This window comes from Myodes glareolus, chromosome 23 (genome assembly GCF_982192425.1).
Source record: "Myodes glareolus chromosome 23, mMyoGla1.1, whole genome shotgun sequence".
Taxonomy (NCBI): domain Eukaryota; kingdom Metazoa; phylum Chordata; class Mammalia; order Rodentia; family Cricetidae; genus Myodes; species Myodes glareolus.
The window spans coordinates 25,400,724-25,421,152 of NC_142048.1; positions in this window are offsets into that span (position 1 = coordinate 25,400,724).

Here is a 20,429-nt window from a genome sequence, read left to right on the forward strand (position 1 = left end):
TTGTGTCCTGCACATGTTTTTGGTTTTGGGTTCTTGTTTTTTGCTTTTTGTTTTTTCATAGAATAACCTTTCCGGGTACATTTACTGACTCTGGTGTTCCCACTGCGTATTTGCTCAAGAGGCATCAACTGAGGGCCTAGTGGGTCCATGGCACGGGACAATGGAAGATGGACAGACTGAGACTGGCTGCAGTCCTCACTGCCATGTTGGCAGTCTTCAAAGTGACCTATGACACGTCTGTTAAAGTTAGCAATACAAAATAATGTAATTAGCTGGCAAATGAGAGAGATTTAATAAAAGGCGAGGTGGGCTTGCTGCTTAGGCAGTTTCTGAGACAGTTACCATTCATCTTTAGTTTGGTTCTCAATCTTACACAAATTTAACTTTTACCAGCTACTTGACTGTTAAAAGATTTTGTTAATCAAATGCACCAAATATTGCTTTATATTAATAAATTAATATAATTTAGTATAGTATATTGCAGGCTATCCCTATGCCCACAGTGTTTCTACCTGTTATATTTGTGCATTGAGGCAGGTAGATGCTGAGAAGCTACAGTTAAGGTTACAGATGAACACAGTGTGGTGGCGCATGTCTGTAATACTGTCACTGTGGATGGACGAAGGAGTCAAAGACAGTCTAGACTGTATACCAAGAAACTTTGAAAACAAAAGCAAAGAAAGGTCTGGAGAGATGGCTCAGTAAGTTAGTGCTCACTATGTAAGTGAGAGGGCCTGAGTGTGTTTCTTCAGCATCCGCATAAGTAAAGCCATCACTGTTGGGGAGAGGAGGTAGGCAGGGCTAGGTCCTCCCGACCTTCCAGTCTACCCAAATCAGGGAGCTCCCAAGTCTAGCAAGAGGCTCTGTCTTTAAGAAAAAAAATGGTGGCTCATGATTGAAAGAGAACACTTGAAGTCAGTCTCTGTTTCCACAGGCGTAGGCAGGGGCAGGCACAGCTGGACACATGTGGACATGCATGCATATAATACACACATAACAAACAAAGAAAAAATAACTATTGGTTCAATTTAAAAAAATCTTTATTCAGGGATGGAGAGATGGTCCAGCGGTTATGAGCATTTCCTGCTCTTGCAGAGGACCTGAATTCAATTCCCAGCATCCCTGTCAGGTGGCTTGAAACCACCTGTAACTCCAGCTCTGAGGGATCTGATGCCCTCTTCTGGCCTCTGTGGTCATTGCATGTGCATGCACCATACCCCCCCCATGAAGTAAATAATAAATCTTAATAACAGTATTCATAATGGCATTTATTAGCGATTCAGTCCTATGATATATAAAGACCGTGTCACAATAAATACAAAAAAATATTGAGGAGGGGCTGCCACTCAGAAACAGGGCGGTGAAGCAAATACAATACATGAGCAGAATTTAGACTCAAAGCAAGCCAATCGTATTCTAGTGAATTTTAATCCAGTTCCTACTAGAACCTGGAGACTCCACACTGCAATATTAAGAAGTGGAAAGGCCCACTGTGGAGTAAATTTAATAATCCTTTCCTGCATGCAAACATTAATAAACATGAACAGTTGAGGAAACTTTGGGACCACGTGTGTATGAATAAAGAGACAAAGAAATAGGGCGTGTCTGAAGAAAAGCTGCTGAAATCTTTGTCCTGAATGTCGAGAATAAATGTTTTTGAGAAAAGCTACTTTATATTCCCAGAGTGACTCTCTTAATAAATTTTCATATTTCTATAAAATGAATAACATGAAGTTTTAAAATATTCATATATTCATTTAGTCAACAAATGTTTTTTTTTTCTGTGCCACACACCTAAGGATCTGGCACCTAAGAAACTGCTCTTGGACATAGATCTCTCTGAAGACAGACCGGCTCGTCTCTCGTGTACATGAGATGTCTGTGGACTGTCGGAGTAAAATCCGGTAGGATTTGATGTTCTTGTCCAAAGTCTGGTGAAGTGCATCAGAAGGTTTTGGTATTATGCATTTAGAAGTCATGGTTAAGCCCAGAGAACTCTCGGAAGACATGAAGGAAGGGCGTACAAACAAAGTGATGCAAAGCTTTCAATTGGGAACCAATGTAAGCATGAGAAGCCAGTATTAGGAGTGAGAGCCATATTTATGGATGTTGGGACAAATGGAGACAGTCACGCCCACAGTCATTAGCCCAATGAACCAGAAGGTTCCAAACTAGGATGACTGGTACGGAATGTGGGGGCTAAAGTTTGGATGAGCAACTTTGTGTTTGAGCAAGAGGATGCCGCTGTCTGCCCCTTGACACAAGGACACAGTGGGTGACAAATGAGACATAAAAGTGTGTAAAAAAATACTTCAAAATCACTAACAAAGCATGTTGTTACTCTAACAATGACAGGAAGTAGAATGCTGGAAAGGGCTCCAGAGTAATAATAATGTTCTAGGGTCTAGAACAACTTTTCCTTAGCTATGCTAAAGTTTTAATGGGCATGTTTACGGTGGGTCTCTGACTGTTGACTTTGGTGTAACATGAGGGGCCTGCTCATTGGGGTTTCTGCCCTGCCCAGTTCCCCACAGCTGGCAAGTCCCAAAGAAAATCACACAGAGTCTACATTAGGTTGTAAATGATTGGCCCATTAGCTCAGTCTTCTTATTAGCTCTTGTAGCTTATATTAACCCCTTGTTCTTATCTATGTTAGCCACATGGCTCGGTACCTTTCACAGCTGGGAAGGTCACATGTTGCTTCGTCGGTAATCTGGGCTGGATTGGGAGAAATTTTCCTGCTTTCCAGAATACTCCTGTTCTCACTGCCCCGCCTCTACTTTCTGTCTGGTTGACCCACCTATACTTCCTGCCTGGCCAATCAGCATTTATTTAAAACATGATTGACAGAATGCAGACAATTCTCCTTCACCGCTTTGGGATTGTTTCATCCCCAGGGCTATATATGCTATCCTTTTTTTCTTTTATTTTTGAGAGTATAAGATAATCACATCCTTTCTCCCTTTCCTTTCCTCCCTCCATACCTTCTCATATGCCTCTCCTTCTTCTTCTCCAAATTCATGGCCTCTTGCTGGGGAGACTTTACAGGCATAGCTTCTGACATTACTCAGAGACACAGATTTTTCTTATTTTAATCAAGAACATTGTAGTCACCTCTTCTGTTGCCTGTAACACATCATTCAAAGAACAGAACTTACGCAAACTTGATCACTATAACCTGTCCTTCCAGAAATGTTATTAGGTCATACACAGTAAGCTGTTCACCTTCATGATGAAACTGTGCTGGTCCCAGAAATTTGCATGATTCTATAGAGTAAATTTGGACACTAAAGGATAGATTCCATGAAAGTAAGAATTGTGTGCTAAGTTCATAGATTCATAAAAAAGAAAAGAAAATATGCAAAATATATACTTAGAAATGTATCTGTAGAATTAACCGGGAGCTGATTCCTTATTTCTCTTGTTTTCTTCTTGTTTGAGGGGGAAGTCTTGAGAGACAAATGTGGGAATGTGTGTTATCACTGTGACACAAAAGCCTGGGACTGCTCACTCCTGTCTCAAATCTAGCACTCAGCTACGGTTCTCTCTACCCAGGAACTTATGTAAAGAAAGCCTCCTTCCATGGGAATTCAGTGTGTCTCTCTGTCTCTCTCTCTACATCTCCCCCTTTACATTTTAACATGGAGCTGATAGCCCCTTCCGCTCATGCTACCCAGAGAAAAACACAATATTCCAAGCAGAACATTTGGAGGCAGATGCAGCCTCACCAGGGAGAGGAATGCAGGAGGATAGTTATTGGGAAATCAGAAAAATAATTGAAACTGGAGAACTCTGGTCCATTAATCTGGAGGTTCCTTGTATGGCCAATGAGCTTTGATATCCAATTTAATGAAAGATGCTTATTTCACTTTCCAGAGCAGAAAAATTAATTGGCAGCTATAATTTAAATTTGGTTTCTTTTTAATTGAAAGAATGTCTAAAGGGAGGGGAAAATTCCTGTCCACTCATTTTTATTTTTTTTTAAATTTTTTTAGAAAAGTTTTTTTTATTCCAAGTATTGACATTTTCATTATTCCAACTGTGATATTTAGTTTATTGCACACCATCTCTAAGAGGAGGGAGAAAGGAAGCCTTTAAAGGCAAAAGAACAGTTTACTGAACTTGCAGCCTGTTCTCCAGGTGAGGATTCAATCCGCGTAGAAAGAACTGGCCTGGGGCCGCATTTCAGGAATTGCAATTGAAGGCGGCTAACATGATCATAACAGATTTTTATATTGTTTCCTGTGTTAGAAATTAATTTTGTCAGTGGTTCCCCACAACCAACTGATTTTTTGTTTGCACTTGTTTTGAAGAATTTCATTGGCAGGTGGTCAGCCCTGGCGCTCGCAATATTGAAAGCCTGTTTATGCGTTTGAAGCAAGCGTCGGTTTTACCTTTGTTACCTCGGGTCTTAGCTCAACCCAATTAAAAAAAAATTTTAAAAAAGTCTATATGCTAGTAAACACTGAAGTATTTTTAAATACTTTTAATAGGGGGAGGGTCATTATTCCACTTCATGATTCTAAATTCAACTCAAAAATCCCACAGTGTTCTTTGAGACACACCACCCAAATAAAGAGGCAGGCCCGTAGACGCATGGCCTATTTAAAAGATCTGAAAATAGCATCTGAAAATGACCCCCCTCCTTTATCTTCTGCTGAGACACTGACAACACAGGAAAACATGTAGCTGTTTGAGTGCGAGCGTCTCCTCTGGTGTAAAGACAGTGCTGCAAGGTGGTGTCCATTAAGAGTGATCGCTTCTCCACACAGGTCTGGCTCTCTCTTCTTGGGGCACTATTGAAGTAACCAGGATTGTTGGTTTACTGAGATCTGAAATTGGGAAATGCCAGTGATTCTTCTCTTCTTCTCTTTTTAAAAGTTGATAGAGTCTTACGTTCTCTGAGCTGGACATAAACCCAAACTTCGCTGAGCATGGCCTTGAACTCCTGGTCATTCGGCTTTTGCCTTCTGAACAGTGTAAATGCAGGCGAGCACCGCCATGCCTGAGAGGCCCAGTGCTGGGGATGGAACCCATGGCCTCCTGCGTGTTAGGCCAGCACTTACCCCACTGAGCGATGACTCCCCAGCTGTCAATTGCCTTGCAGAGAAGATGATCAGGTTGCAACTGGCTTTGAGCTTTGACACATCGCCTGCCTTTGGGACACTGAGCATTCTTGGTGGGCATGAAATGAGAGTCTTTGATGACACCGGCGAAATGGCCTCCTGCCACTCAGAATGAATTGCTATGTCGCACCCTCAACCGCTTTTTGCTGCGGCAGAGATGACTCATTTGCTCAAAATTGATGTATTAGTTGCTAATTAATAAGGTTAATCAATATTTTGTTTTGTGGTTTAGTTATAATTAATGATGCTGTATTTGGTTCGTTACTGGGTAAACATGATTTCCTAAACTTACAGCCTCTCTATCCATAAAAGACCTGCTTAGTAGAGGGTGTGGTCTAAGGTGGGCACGCGATTAGTAATTCTAGAGAAGGAATGAATGGCTGTATAATTGGCACACTCAAGAGACCGTGTAGTCTAGTGCTTAAAAGTGTGCGCTTCCATAAAAACGCATTTTTAAATTTTTGTTTTGACTTATAGCTCTGTCATCTACTGTTTTGTAGATTGTGGGGTGTTTTCTTTGCTTTTCGTGGTTTAGGATCATTGCTTCCAAAGTGGAGATGAGGGGTCCTACAGCCCAGGCTGTAGTGTGTCTCCAAGTGTTTCTGCATGAGGCTGGAGGCTAGCTCATTTGTGAAAGTGAAGGCACTTTGGAAGGCACTTTGGAAGGCACACATGCACAAAGCCCTGGCTTTACTCCCCAGGGCTTGATCGAACAAGGTGTGACGATGACACGCCCCGGTAATCCAGCATTTAGAGGGTAGCTGCAGTAGGATCAGGAGTTCGAGGCAAGCCTGGGCTACATGAGACCTGGTATTAAAAAGCTGTGAGGAAGTGGGAGGGAGGGGTTAGTAAGGGTGACCCTTAACTCTTAGAGGTAAAAATACCAAGAGTTAACCACTTTGTAAGTTTTAATTATTGTCAATATTGTTTAAACGTATAATATTTGACATATAGATTTCCTTGTGCTCATATCTCAAAACTACCTAAATTGGTTCTAGTTGTTGAAAGCTTTGCCGTTTTTGCAATTTAACAGTTAAAGACAAGAATGCAACAGTTCTGAGGGATTTAATCCATGGGCAAGACATCCAGACTTTTGTTCAATTATTTATGTATTCTGTTACCTTTTTTTTTTCTGTAGAGATCCTTCAAAAACACTCACGTATTTTATGGATTCAGAGTGTGTGAGTCCTTCTGACAATCCTAGCCACCCCATAGGCAGGAGTCACATTTTATAATTACTTCATTCCACAAGGCAGAACATCACATTTAATATGGAATACATATCAACTGTTAAATAAACACAAGGTTGATTTCACACAGCCATAACACACATAGCTCGAAACTCCTATGCCTTTGATAAGAATCCCAAATGTCTCCGAGATTTGTGGCAACTGAGGACATTCAGATAACCAAGTTTTATTCTTCAAGAAAGATGTCATCACTTTCTACTGCCTCGCCAAAAAATTATGTGGGCCAGAAATAGGCCTTCCCTTATAAATTTTACAACCAAATTCCTTTGAGACCAAGGAGAAATCATTACCTTCAAAACACTCTTGGTCTCTGAGGCTTCTATGGTGGTTCAGACAAGGGGTCGGAGCCACACCCACGGACCGGTGTGATAGAATTAAAGGAATGTGGACCCACAGATAAGTGTATAAACCCTGCCTAAAACCCATGTGCTGTGTGTTCAGGAATTCTCTTGGTTTACGTCTAATTTTCTATAGCACGTGCATGTTTCTTTTCTAAATGTAATAGCAGTTTTGTTAGCTGCAGAATGTTTTAGTGAAACACTTTGAAAAGGAGATTAAACTTACTAACTCGTTATTTCTTCAACAATAATGAGACGACTTCATGATCGCTTTCCTATGGTGTCCTTAGACTTCCAACTTTGCCTCCACATTTATGACTGTGTATTTTGTCCTGAGAAAATTAGGCCTGTATGATCTTTTGTTTTCTCTAGTTTCCCTATGTTAGTGGGGTTCTAATTCTTCACCTATGCAGATCTGCAGATTTTAACATTAAATATTTCGACCTCAAAGTCAATATTGGTATGAATGAAATGCGTTTTAAAGGGATAATACAAGCTTTTCAAGCCAGTCCTTTATATGATTTTAATTCTCAAATCTATGCTTAGCTGGGGAACTTTACTGTCTTCAAGGTGAGAATTTTTGTTCTAAGTCACCAAAATAAAGATCAAAAATTACTGAGCAAAACACACCTAATTCACGTATTCAAGTTTGTTTTAATTTCAAACCGCTTTCAAGGACCCCTTTAGCTTATCCCCTTGGGGGTCTTTCGAAGACCAGGTGTCTGGGATTGTCTCCAGCCTGCACTAAAGCACCCCAGGCTCTGGATTAATACGTGAGAGCTGCCTTTATTTTACAATGCTTATTTACATAATGCCTGTTCACTTAAACTCACTTGGAATGTGTGGCCAAAATGAATCCACACCCGAGTAGGTCTTTGGTGCTTGGCCTCGTGTTTGTGTTGAATTGATTTCCAAATAGCCCTCAAATGACGTGGGAAGAAAAGAAAAAGAATACTGTAGAGGCATTTCTTCATTCAGCCACCACATCCTGAAAGGCAATTTAGGAATGGTGATGTGTCATTTATAAAAGACGATAGGAACGAAACAATTTAAATCAATATATTTTATTAATCATTTCAGGAGCACAAAGCGTACTAAGTTTACTTTTGTGATCTAGTAACAAAGTGTCTTATAAATCTCAACATCATCTCTGGTCTGAAACTGTCATTTCTCTCTCACGGAATACACTCATTCACGTAATCCATTGGTTCAACTTTCCAGTTCAAAGGGCCTCTTTCTTTCTTCATGGGTGCATGAATGAAATAAGTTTTCCCATGGGCCTTTTGTTTCTGAATATTCATTACTTGTAGTGCAATAAGTCAAATGTGATATTAGAGATAAGATGCTGCCTTCATTTTAGGCTTTCTCATGAATTTTGAAATATTTGTGTCTTGCTCAAGAAATAATTTTGCACTTTTAATTTTACTCCTATGTCTTTCCTCACGAGGTAGCTAGCTTTGTTATGGGCAAGACCATATGCATGTTGCTGTGTCACAGCTTGCCTGAAGTATTTACTTACGTATCTGTAGATTGACAGGCCTCAATCAGCTCCAGCGTATACATTCAAGAAATGTGAAGAAAACAAGCTTTCTGCGTACAGAAAACCTCACGGAGCATTTTCTTCTCAGAAGATGTGGGCTGTGGATCAGGAAAGTTGAGCTGTGCAGAGCTTGATTCCACTTATGGTTTCTCAATGCGTGTTTTCCCCTTGTTTTTCCCCAGTGACTTGGAGATGTTGATATTTAGTGAGGTATTTATGGAGGATGATAATTGTAGCCATGTGTCTGCGTACGAGCCCTCACACTTCCCCAAGACTAGAGTTACTGGACGCTCAGGAGCCGTCACTCTCTACTTCTCCCTTTAGAGGTCCTACTTTGACAGCTCTCTCAAAGGCACGTCGTGGTTAGACCTTTGTATCTACCTTCATAGCATCTCTGATGCTGCACCTGAACAGAGCTCGACTGCTGCTGCTTCAAGTTGGATCAGTTTCATGACAAAAAAAAAACAACCCCCCCCCCAAAAAAAAAACCCACACAGTCTATCTGGACCAGGTCCTTCTAATTCTAATACAAGTACATATGCAAAAACATAAATTATAAAAATATATAAAATATATTAACATATAAATTATTTTATGCTTCTTGATAATAGTTTTCCCTAAGTATTTTTTAGCAAGATCTCTATTTCCTAAATAGTATTTAATTTTGCTCTCTTTTCCTTTGATAAAATATTGTTCTTTCCCCTAACAAATCACATCAGTTCAACGAGCTGCCCTCCCTCTCTCTCTCTCCCTTTTCCCTCCCTCTCTCTCTCCCTTCCTCCTCCCTCTCTCTTCTCTTACAACCCTTCATTGCTCCTTTCTTCTTTCTTGTCCTCTGACTCCAACAGTCCTGCCTTCCTATCACCTAAATCCCAAAGATTTTTTCTGTTGAATTTTTAAATTGTTTTGTAACGATAACCTAGTTTTCTCTGGCTCAGAAGACATGTGAGTTCTTTTGGGAGGCTGGAACTCAAAAGACAGCAGCCAAACACAGCAGCAAAACACTGGGGCTTTGAGCAAAGGCAATGACTTTTTAAACACCATGACCCATTGTCCTCCAAACACAAAGAGTGTAGGACAGTCTCATTTCTGTCTCTACTCTTTGCTTGAATCTTGAGCCCAACAACATGAAACTTTAAGAAATCCAAATCCTGCTATGACTTCTAAACTAACACTCTTCAGAGGCAGTTAACTGTGTCTGGATGTGAAAGAGAATGTTCACAGGTCTTCTGCTGAAAGACAAGGCCCTCCTCTGGGGAGTCTTTAATTGTTTTCCCTTTGGTGGGAGTCACCAGGCTCAACTTCTTAACAAAGCGAGCATTAGAGCGGAGATCAAAACTAAGCCCCTAATGTGTTCCGAATTTGGCCACCTTTTCATAAAGCTAAACAAACCTGATAAAGAAAAAAAATACATGTATAAAGTAGCAAAAAAGTGATATTCAGAAAGCAAATTCTGGCACACAATACAAAACCCCAAAGTTTGACGCTGTAGTAACTGTTTATTTCACAACAAAAACAGTTTAACTGATTTCAATGGAGCCAGCTAATCAGTTCCGTTAAGATTTAACTTTGCTCATGAACACATGACCTGCACCAGTTGAGTGTTCCTAACACATGTGTCTTCGTGGGCTGGGTGATTAACCTTCAGCATTGCCTTAGCTTCACCTCACACTTGGTTAAATGTGAAATTATAGTTCCATCATTCAGTCAGCAGTAATATTTCACAGAAAATTAATAAATTGTAAGTGTTGCGTGATATAGCTAGTCGATCCTGTGTTTTTAAGCTCTTATTATTTATGCATATGTGTCTATGTTTGAAGGAATTTTTAGTTAGCAAATTCTGTGACTTTAAAACAAAGTTATGAGCACATGTCTCTATCCTCAGGGCATAAACTGTTCAGTGGCTGAGACAACAGAATCCCAACATGAACGTATGAGACTCGCTTTCTCATTTGGGGGTAGGATTGCTAATAGGAACTACTGCCATGTCTGATTGGATAGTCAAACCTCGACAGCTAAACTGAAAGGGTTAGCCACGAGTGAGAAAATTGAAGACTTGGGTTCTGAAAGGAGGACTTGGGAATATGATGTCATTTAGAGGGAACCCCATGCTTCAAGGATCTCTTCTATTACTCTGTGGTGTCTGAATTACATTAGGGCCTGGAAAGTGACTCTCTGGGTAAAACCGCTTGCTGCTAGGCCTGATGGCGTGAGGGTGATTCCTGAAATCCATGTGGTGGAAAGGGAAAAACTCACTCCTCCCAGTTGTTCTCTCTCTCTCATCTCTTGGTCACTTATTTCTAAGGTTGACCTTTTAAATGTCAAAATTTGATCTGTGTGAAGAGAAGAATTAAGAAGGTTCCGAGAGGTGAGGTTGGGATGCTGAATGGGACAGCAGATACTTCACACCGCGTAATGTTGTCCCAGAGGAAAGCTTTGTTGAGGGGAAGCCTTGGGCAGTTCAGGAACCGCTGCTGTGTGTGTCTTGTGGGATGGTGACTTATCACAGTACCTGCCCCTCTTGGATTTAGGTTCTTTACAAATGACAGCATTATGAACTGGACCACTAGAATTTTAAGGCATTAAGAGGTTCTTTGCTTATTTCTGGGACAGTGCCTCTGCCCTGGAATTATTTTGGGGGGATGTGTTTGAGTATATGTGCACCTTCCGGTGTGTTCAGATGCTCATCTGTGAGCGGGTATCTGAACACAGTTACTTCTGTGCATGTGGGGGCCACAGAAAAACGTATATTATCCCTCAGATGTAGTCCGCCTACTTAGTGACAGGGTCTTTGATTGGCTTCTAACTCAACAAGTATGCTAGGCTGGCTGGCTGGCAGGCACATTCCAGGGATCCTCCTGTCTCTGATGCCCCAGAGTTGGCCTTGAACTTTTCATTCTCCTCATAGGCCTCCCAAGAACTGGATTCAAGGCAGGAGCCACCATACCTGATGAGGACAGGACTTGAGGGGAGGCTTCTGAACTCTTGGTCCAACTCCACCCTTGACCTGTGCTCCTTTGTGAACCTGGTCTTAAGTCATGTAAAATACCTGCCTGCTGGCATTGTTGAATGAAGTAAGATTGCTTTTGTGAAATAAAAAAAAAATCACATGTTGATAGCTATTTATCACATTCTTTTATTTTTCTAATGACCCACCTGCTGCACACAAGCAGTCCGTGGAGCAGTCCGTGTATTTTAAGTGGTCATCCCCAATCTATTATAATCAGCTTAGAAAAACTGAGAACAAACCTTTTCCTACCCTTGCACGCAGATCCCTTTAGTAATTAAATTATTCTTATTAGAAAAAAAAATGACCGAACTCAAAAGTAAAAGTTTTTTCCTCCCCACACAAACAATGACTCTTTGCAAAGACAGCCTTCTGTATTCCGAAACCACAATTCAACAAAAGCAATTTGCCTTCAATGGTTTTCATCCATATACATTTTGTTATTAACATTAATGATTCATGGAATTTTTTTTAAAGCAGTTGGTGGTCAGATTGTCTAACTTATATCCAAGGAGAAGGAATTCTCCTCATGATCTGTGTCTTGATTTTTTTTTTTTTAATACTTAGTGGTGGCGTTGTATGCTTCTAATTCCAGCGGAGGCAGAGCAGGTGGATTTCTGTGAGTTTGAGGCCAGACTGGACTACGAAGCAAGTTCTAAGAGAACCAGGGCTATACAGAGAAATCCTGCCTCAAATAAATAAATAAATAAATAAATAAACCCCCCCCCAAAAAAAAAGAAGGAGGAGAGGGAAGGAAAGAAGAGGATATGATGGTGATGGAGAAGAAGAGGAGGAGGAAGAAGAAGAAGAGGGGGAGAGATTGTTTTAAGAGAAAACAACTAAAAATGTGGAATTTGAGTTAAGCATCTGGTTGATTTGTTCTTGTGTTGTGTAGTGAAATGGGTCCAAAAGGTATGAAAGGAATATGTTTTAAAGGCCTCCCTTTCGTTCTCACTAGAAGAAGCATCCATCAGCTTGTTGGGAATATCGTATGAAACTTGAACAGTGAAGTCACATTAGCAGCTCTTTAAAAAGTAAAGGTTTGCAGATAATTAAGGATGAAATGAAGTTTTTGAAGACTAGAAGTGCGTTTTAGAAGAAATCAGAATTCCCCAGAAGTCCTAAAGGCTGTAAACACAAATTGCAGCCTGGAGACACCACAGTGTTTAACCTGTTCCTGAAAGCATTTCATGCGCCAGAAGGATGGAGACAGAGGTCCTTGTCCACACTGCTTCCTGGAGAAAGGTACTTGGTTGTGGTCCATTAATATGCAGTTGTGGAAGCAAGCACCACTTTGGTAGAAATAATTTTGCCTGCCATGAGCTCAAGGGCAGTCTCAGACATGATAAGGAATGGACTTGGGGAGGATAATTTCCTTCCCTTCTTTGCTAGTTATTCGAGCTGAAGTTCCACAGACTGAAAGAGCAGATAACGCATGTCCATTTTTCATCAACATTTTCATTTTTCCTGGGTCAGGAACTATGTGCATACGGACGGAAGTGTCCCAAGTAGAAACTCGTCAAGACTGTGGGAGGTATTTCATAAAAAGTGACAAATCGTCTCTGGACCCTATGAATATATTCACACCCCTTAGGTTTATTTTTATGTATTTATTTTATTTCTTTGCTCAGTTTTTCTTCTTGGTCTTTTACAATTTTAGTGGAGAATAAATGGTAAGTGTTTAAGTATCCTTAAATGTCTGAGTTTGGTAAACATAAAGATAGTCTACATTAAAACTTCAGACGGTGTTTGCCGCATATATATATATATATATATATATATATATATATATACCCAATAGTTATGTTCGCATCTTGATATAGAGAGCAGTGGTTCTGTCTCTTTTTACTATTCGAAAATAAATGTTGTTATAGATTGCATAAAGTGATGACCAGGAGCCTGAATTTCTGAACTCAAAGAAGTTCAATATTCGAAGAGCTGGTTTGAAATCACAGCAGCAGGAGTGCTTTGGGTTAGACAAGCAGAACAGTTTTATGCAACCAAGATTTTTTTTCCCCTCTTTTTAAGCGGGCTGCACTAGAAGGTTATTACAAGTTCATTCCCCATAGGTCTCTAGGTTCCTAAGACCGAAGTTTCCGGGATAGAAGTTAATCAAATCCTTTTACTGAGTATGCAAATCACGTTTCGGGCCTCTGGAGGCTTCCATGGATGTTTCTTTCTTTAAAGAGTTTGCTGTTTGATGTAGAAATGGGATAAACTCATATGAAAACATCCCCCTCCCCTCAAAAATTTTTCTCTAAAAATTGCTATTGCATTTCAAATGCAAAGACAATGAAAATATACCCCAGAAGGCTGCAAACCTAAGCAGACAGGGCTGCCTAGGTGAGTGTTGTCTCTTTAGGAAGTGGGTTTCCCATTGCTTTATTATGGAGCCCTAGTGTTCAAACACTAAGTGAACTTCAAAATCAACCGGATCTTTTCAAGACAAACACAGCCAAACTTGTTTTTGAATGTAGCCCAGCACACACATTTTGGAAGAGCTGCCGGTTGAACTAGCTTGTTAGTGTTCAGAGAGAGAACATGAGATTGTCTGGAACGGAAAGATGAGTCTCATTTTCTTCCTTGAGCTAAAATTATTTTGTCACAGTCATGTGAAAAACATCTATTTTATTCAGATTTTTTGGGTGGAAGACAGAAGCTGTCTGAAAGAGGGTTGTGTGTAGGGCTTCGGTATATGTTCCATCGGCCTCAACGCCGTCTCATTTCCTTTATCTAAGGAGTTGTCCATGCTACGCAACTCATTTTCTCAGTCCCGTTAACTTTAGTACCATCCCTGGCTTCCGCTCAGCAGTTACACAAAGTTTGAGGTTGACGGCCCTGTAGTCTAAACGGGCGTCTTTGGAAACGCTTACCTCTGTTTGAGTAGGAGCTGTTTTCCAGGGCCTCTACAGTGATCTGCTATTTAGCCCGCCTTGCAAAGGTGATCAAAGGTTGCGTGGGTGGGCCTGACTCTCCGGCTTTTCTGAATGAAAGTTCAGCATTTGAATGGAGAACTCAGGAAGGAAAAGAAATAAATAACAGCATCCTTCTTACCTAGACGACAGAGACCTTTTAGCCCTTGCTATCTTGCTAGTCTTTCTGAGGAGTCTCACCAGACAGCAGGCTCGTCAGTTACAGTTCCATCATTACGCCTTCGAAGAGCTCTTTAAACCTTGTGTTCTTCAAAGTAGGACTGAGCAGCCCAGAGCCCTCGACGCCTTTGGCGCCACCACTCAGAGCAAGAGGCTGAAGCAAAATGATGCCAACTGACTTTCAGGCAGTTTCCTTTTGTCGGTGGAAATTTCTGCTTCTCATATTGAATCGATTCCCTGAGTGAAGCTTGACCTCTGGTTCCAGGTCACACTCGGCAGTGTGCACAAGTGATTCAAGAGGAAATACAAGTTGTATGCAGAAAAATATAAAACCCTGACTATAGCGCATCCAGCTTATTGTGAAAAACGAAAATGACTTAAGATCTGCTTTTCTCCTGAGAGGACTGCACTCACCAATGCATTAGGTTTTTCTGCTCATTGTAAGATAATTAAAGTAATGGATTCTTGCTTGCACTACATTGTAAGCATATAGCTGGCATATATATATATATATATATATGCTGAAGTAGGAAGATTATGCAATTAATTAAAAGAAAGATTCTTCTTGTTAAATAGTGGTTTTGACCTCACATGTTAAAGTAACAATTTAATGTTTCTAATTTCCTGCATGTGTGTGCACACCCACGTGAGTGTGTGTGCATGCATGCATGAGTGTGTGCATGTGTGATGTGTGTGCATGCATGTGTGTATGTGCATGTGTGTGTGCATGTGTGTGTGTATACAAAGATGATCTACGGAGGATGAAATATTTATTTTAACTTTCGTCAATATTTATTCTGTGATAGGGAAAGTTATCAGGTTTGCAAGTAAGAATTAAAAGTATTTGGATGTAACATATATGAAATCATTTTAAAATGCATCTGAAACTTATTTAAATCACATCTTTGACATTGTCCCATTTCAAGAGTAACTTCTAATATGTGGGCATCCATGCTGTTGAATTCATATTGGAGGAAAGCTGGATCATGTTTTCAATAACAGAAGAGTCTTTGCTTGTGTTTAATTGCTGAAGATGATGTCACTGGACCCTCGACCTTCGCCGCTATTGGTGGCAAGCATTGCTGAGCTCTGTCCATGTGCAGAGTGGATGCATCCCAATCGTTTACTGAGTGCTCCACCAATACCGATCACTGGGTTTGTCTTAGGATTTTTGAATTATGTTCATCAGCTGGGATACCTTGAGTTAGATAGACGGTAGTGTATCATATACAGATTATATCTATTTATAGGGAATCCTACCTTGTTGAATAATTGTATTAGACGTCTCTCTTCTCTCGATTGGAAAGCATGGCAGCAGCTGGTGTGAGGGCGGAGGTGGGAGTATTGGCAGAGATAGCGCCTCTGCTCCAGATCCTTAATAAATGTAATTAGTTGAGTTTGTGCCTTGCCTTTTTTTAAAATAGTGAAGCAATTGTACTGTAAAAAAGAGCAGTCACTTGATTATATTATTTAATTAAACAGAGATTCCGTTCTTATTCTTTGAAAAAGAAAAGCAACTAGTCAAAGCCTACAGATAAAAAGAGATTAAAATAAAGGGCTGTAAACTCGGCAAAGTACAGAAGGCAATCCCATCAATTCCAAACTCGGAACAAAATCTTAAGTATGAGAAAATACACGAAGTGAGCCTCTTGAAGAAAACCACATTCAAAAAATTCATGCTGGTTCTTTGTTTCCAATACGCTTACCACATAATTATAAATACATGTAGGGCCAGTGTCAGGACTGTAGTGGATTTCTGAGTAGCAAACCCTTCTGTAGATGGGCGCGTTTGTGAAGCTACCGTTATCACGGGAAGGCAGCCCTTTAGCAGCATGGATGGATGCCGCCTCACTCTGCGGCACACTTGTGCGGGCAATCGTCAGGATTCGCCAGCTTTCCTCAAATGAAGACTTACACGCGGATGCAAAAGTTTCTTTCTTAGAAATGGCTCTCCCGCTCTCCCGTCCTTTTATTTATTTACTTTTTGATGCGTCGAACTCAGAAATGGGCTTGCTCGTTTTATGAAGGCGCTGCTCTGATGGCAGAAGCCATAAAAGGAAAGAATTCTTTGGTTGAACAGAAATTAATTAGGGAGGAAAGAGAAGCTCTTAAGTCAGTGGCTTTAAAAAAACATTCTAACAGCTGTAATATGAGAGAACAGACTAACACATTTTTTAATATAATTATATGAAAAAGACATTTTTATATTTCCCTCTTCTAGCATAAAAAGAGGTTTTTGTCAAGCCGTAGCAATTTATTCCTTATGGAAACTGCTGGATTATTGTCGGATGGCCATTTTAGATCCATAAAACGAAATGGATTAAAGAAAATTAAACAGTATTTTTAAGTGTCTACCGCTTGTGGCATGGTAGCGGCAATGCATGTGAAAGAGCGCTGGAGATTAAGCTTTGCTCTCCAAGACTTTGTGTGTGTGCTGGACCACACTTCAGTGTTTCACTTTGAAAGTTCACTTTAAGGTGTGATTTTAACATTCTCAATAATTTGGGGGAAATAAAAGACGTTTCCGGCAAACGTAAGACCATATCATCTGTAAAACTATATATGATACAGAGGGTTCTGTTTTATTACGCATCACATCGCAGTAAGTGCCTTTGCAACTTTGCGCAACAAAAGGGGTGTTTCTGGCAGTCAGGGAAATTGCAATTGGATTTGGAGTCTTTTTACAGATTTTGTGAACTTGGGTAACTAGTCCTGCTTCCTTATCTGTGGGTGAGAAGACAAGAACACTTCTTCTGAATTCTCACAATTTCTAAGAAGTCTTCCTAATATCCAGACATTCCTGCGATATGATGTGAAATAGCCAGAAGTCTTTCATATCACTCGGGATAATTAGTTCCCTAGTCAAATACAGGGCGCATTTACCAGAGGTTTGCAAACTACTGGACGTGAGTCTCGGGACCGCGAGTCTCTTGAATTCGCTGTTGCGTGTGTGTGTGTGTGTGTGTGTGTGTGTGTGTGTGTGTGCATGTTCACCTGTGGAGGGGACACGTGTGTCACCTGTGTAGAGACCCCAGATGTCATCCTCAGTGTGTCATCTTTAGGAACCCCATCCACCTTCTTAGAGACCAAACTCCCCCTTGCCCTGAAGCTCACCAATCGGGATAGACTGACTGGCCAGTGAAGTCCCGGGGGCTCCTCTTGTCTCCGCCTCCTCGCTTCCAGGATGCCAATACCATCCTCCCTGGCTTTCTCGACCTTGGTTCTGGGGTTGAACTCAGAGATAAGCACTGGACCATCCCCTCAACTCAAAGCCAGGGTTTTGAATGGGATTGACTATAAGTGAGCTAGTTCATTCTTCTGAATATCATTCAGTAAGTCCATATTTGTATGAAATACTGACCAAAAGAGGAAGAACAAAAAAGTCTAGGATAGTGGTGTGACAGCATCAAGTGACCAGGGTGTGATCACTGGGTCACCGCACACAGGACAGCCTGATACAGCAAAACAGGAGTCCTCTGCTGACTGGAGTCTTCCCCATGGCCCTTGACCCTATTGAGTGCTGTAGGTACTCAGTGTCTGGCTCCTAACTGATGCATGTCTTCTCTGCCAGCTGTTTCTACATGCTGGGCTAATTTGAATCATTGGTTTAATTGCATGTCACTCGGCCCTTTTAATTCTTTGAGAATTTCAACCAATGTCTTTGGATCCGACTCACCTCCCCATCTTTCCCTGCTGCCTCCTCCCCACGCCCCTCCAACTTCTCTTCCCCAACCTGTAAAAAGTTGCCTGTTAAGTAGTGGTGGCATTAAGTACTCACAGATTAAAACATGTTTTAAGTAAAAGTCCTAAAAGGAAGTGGATGAACAAATTTAAGGAACGATAGTGCATTTAATACAGTTCTGCTGTGTTTTCTGTACACGGGAATTTACAGTAAAACATCCGACTGCCCTTGTCTCGTTTTCCGCTGATAGAATGTAACAGGTGACTTTGTGTGCAGTTCTTGGTGGTCTTCATTCTTGTGCTGGGAGACTATGAAACTCTAGCTCAGGGAGACTTTTTTTGTCTGGATTAAGTGGCTATGATAGCTTGCATGTCACCAACACAAAGATGATTTACACTGTAATTTCATACAGTGAAATGTTCAATATGGAACAAAGGCCCCGTAATGAGGGAGGGGTTCTAACTTTCTGCGCTACACTCATAAAATGGTAGCACAGCCAGAAACCCTCCCTTAGATGTGTGCCCCTAAGACAGTCAGAAGTTGAAGGAAAATTGCTATTGGGAAGTCAGACCTGGACCGTGTCCAGCACATGGCCTCGAGATGAGAAGAATGTCTCTGTGAGGTGCACAGTCTAGGGTCATTTTTGAGGTGTCTCCAGGCGCATTCTGGGGGAGCATGGTTTCAATTCACCGCCACACATCTCAAAAGTTGGTGGTCTGGAACACTTCCAAAAGAATGGAGTCTGCAGTGTTTGAAGAAGCTTAGTTAGTCATACTCATAAATCAAAAAGTGTGTGTGTATTTGAATGTGTGTGCATGCATGCATCCATGTGTGTGTGGTGTGCGCACGCATGTGTATTTATGTGTGCATGTGTGTGTGATATGTGTACACGTGCATGCGTGTGTGGGGGTGTGTGCATGTGTGTAAGTGTGTGTGGTGTATGTGAGTGCACGTGTGCGTGCATGTGTGAGTGTATGTGTGTGCACACACATGCATGTGCATGGGTGCATGTGTTGTGTGTGTGTTGTGTATGTATGTCTGTGTGGTGTGTATGCCCATGCGTGTGTGTAAGGTGTGTGTGTTATATGTGTGTGCATGCATGCATGTGTGAGTGTATGTGTGTGTGCACGCATGCATGTGCATGGGTGCATGTGTGTGTAAGAGTATGTGTGGTGTGTGTGTGGTATGTGTGTATGTGTGCGTGTGGTGTGTGCACACATGCGTGTGTGTGTTGTATGTGTGTGTACTGTGTATGTGCAGTATGTGTGTGTATATGTGTGTGTGGTGTGTGCACACACGCGTGTGTGTGTTGTATGTGTGTGTGTATTGTGTGTGTGGTATGTGTGTATGTGTGTGTGGTATGTGCACACACGTGTGTGTGTTGTTTGTGTGTGTGTATTGTGTGTGTGTGTGGTATGTGTGTGTGTGCAGCCATCCCTCATGAGTATGCTCATACTCCTTCCTCATGGCTGACCCACAGGAGAGGCCTCACTGAGAACTGAATGTTTCTAAGACATCCCCTACCCAGAATTACCTTCCATGCTTAGAGCCAAACTTGTGAGCGTGTACAGCAGGCACCTGCTTCTTTACAAGCAGAGTTTTGTGGTTTCCTCCCGTATGTTGTTTTTATGCTTTGTGTTGTTTTTTAGGATTTTTATCTTCTGAGAAACTCCCCTGCTGTTTCTTTTAGGAGGAAAAAAATAGCTAAAATGACAAATGATGTAGAAAGATTAACGCACCTTATTTTTAAATTTCCCGTTGCTTTCTTTCTTCTTAATGTATGTATGCATATGTTTATTTGTATTTTTCTGAAAGGTCGAAGAAAATTAAAAATTTTTTCCTCATTCTGGGATTTAGTTTTGTTTGTTTTTTCCAGGATCTTAAATTCTGGTAGAATAAGGAGGCTCAACAAATACTTTCAGGTTTCATCTAATGGGTAGGGTTGGTTGGAGAAGGGTTCCTTGTGTGGTCATGAGCATATAAGAAATGAAGACAACTAGAGAAACCGGTGTCCACACACCAGCAGATACTATTTAAACGTGTGCAGGGTTCTTATGTGCGCCTCACTCCCGAGGTCTCAACCTGAAAGCAGCTGCACACAGAGAATTTCTGCCTCTCCATTCACTGCAGCTGTAATTGGCCCTTCTTTGAGTACTTTGTTTCATGCAATTCATAGCGGCAAAAGGCTGCAAGCCAGTGTCAGGGCAAGCAACTGAAACTGATCATCCATTGGTAAGTGCACTCTGATAAAAATTAACAGGTCATTGGATATTTGAGAACTGAATGTACCCGAAGTGGTCAAGTTTAATGTCAAGACTGTTTTCAGATTTTCCCCTTCTCATGTACTATGTGTGTCTTATATGTTCTCACTGAATAAATTAAGGGTCATTTATT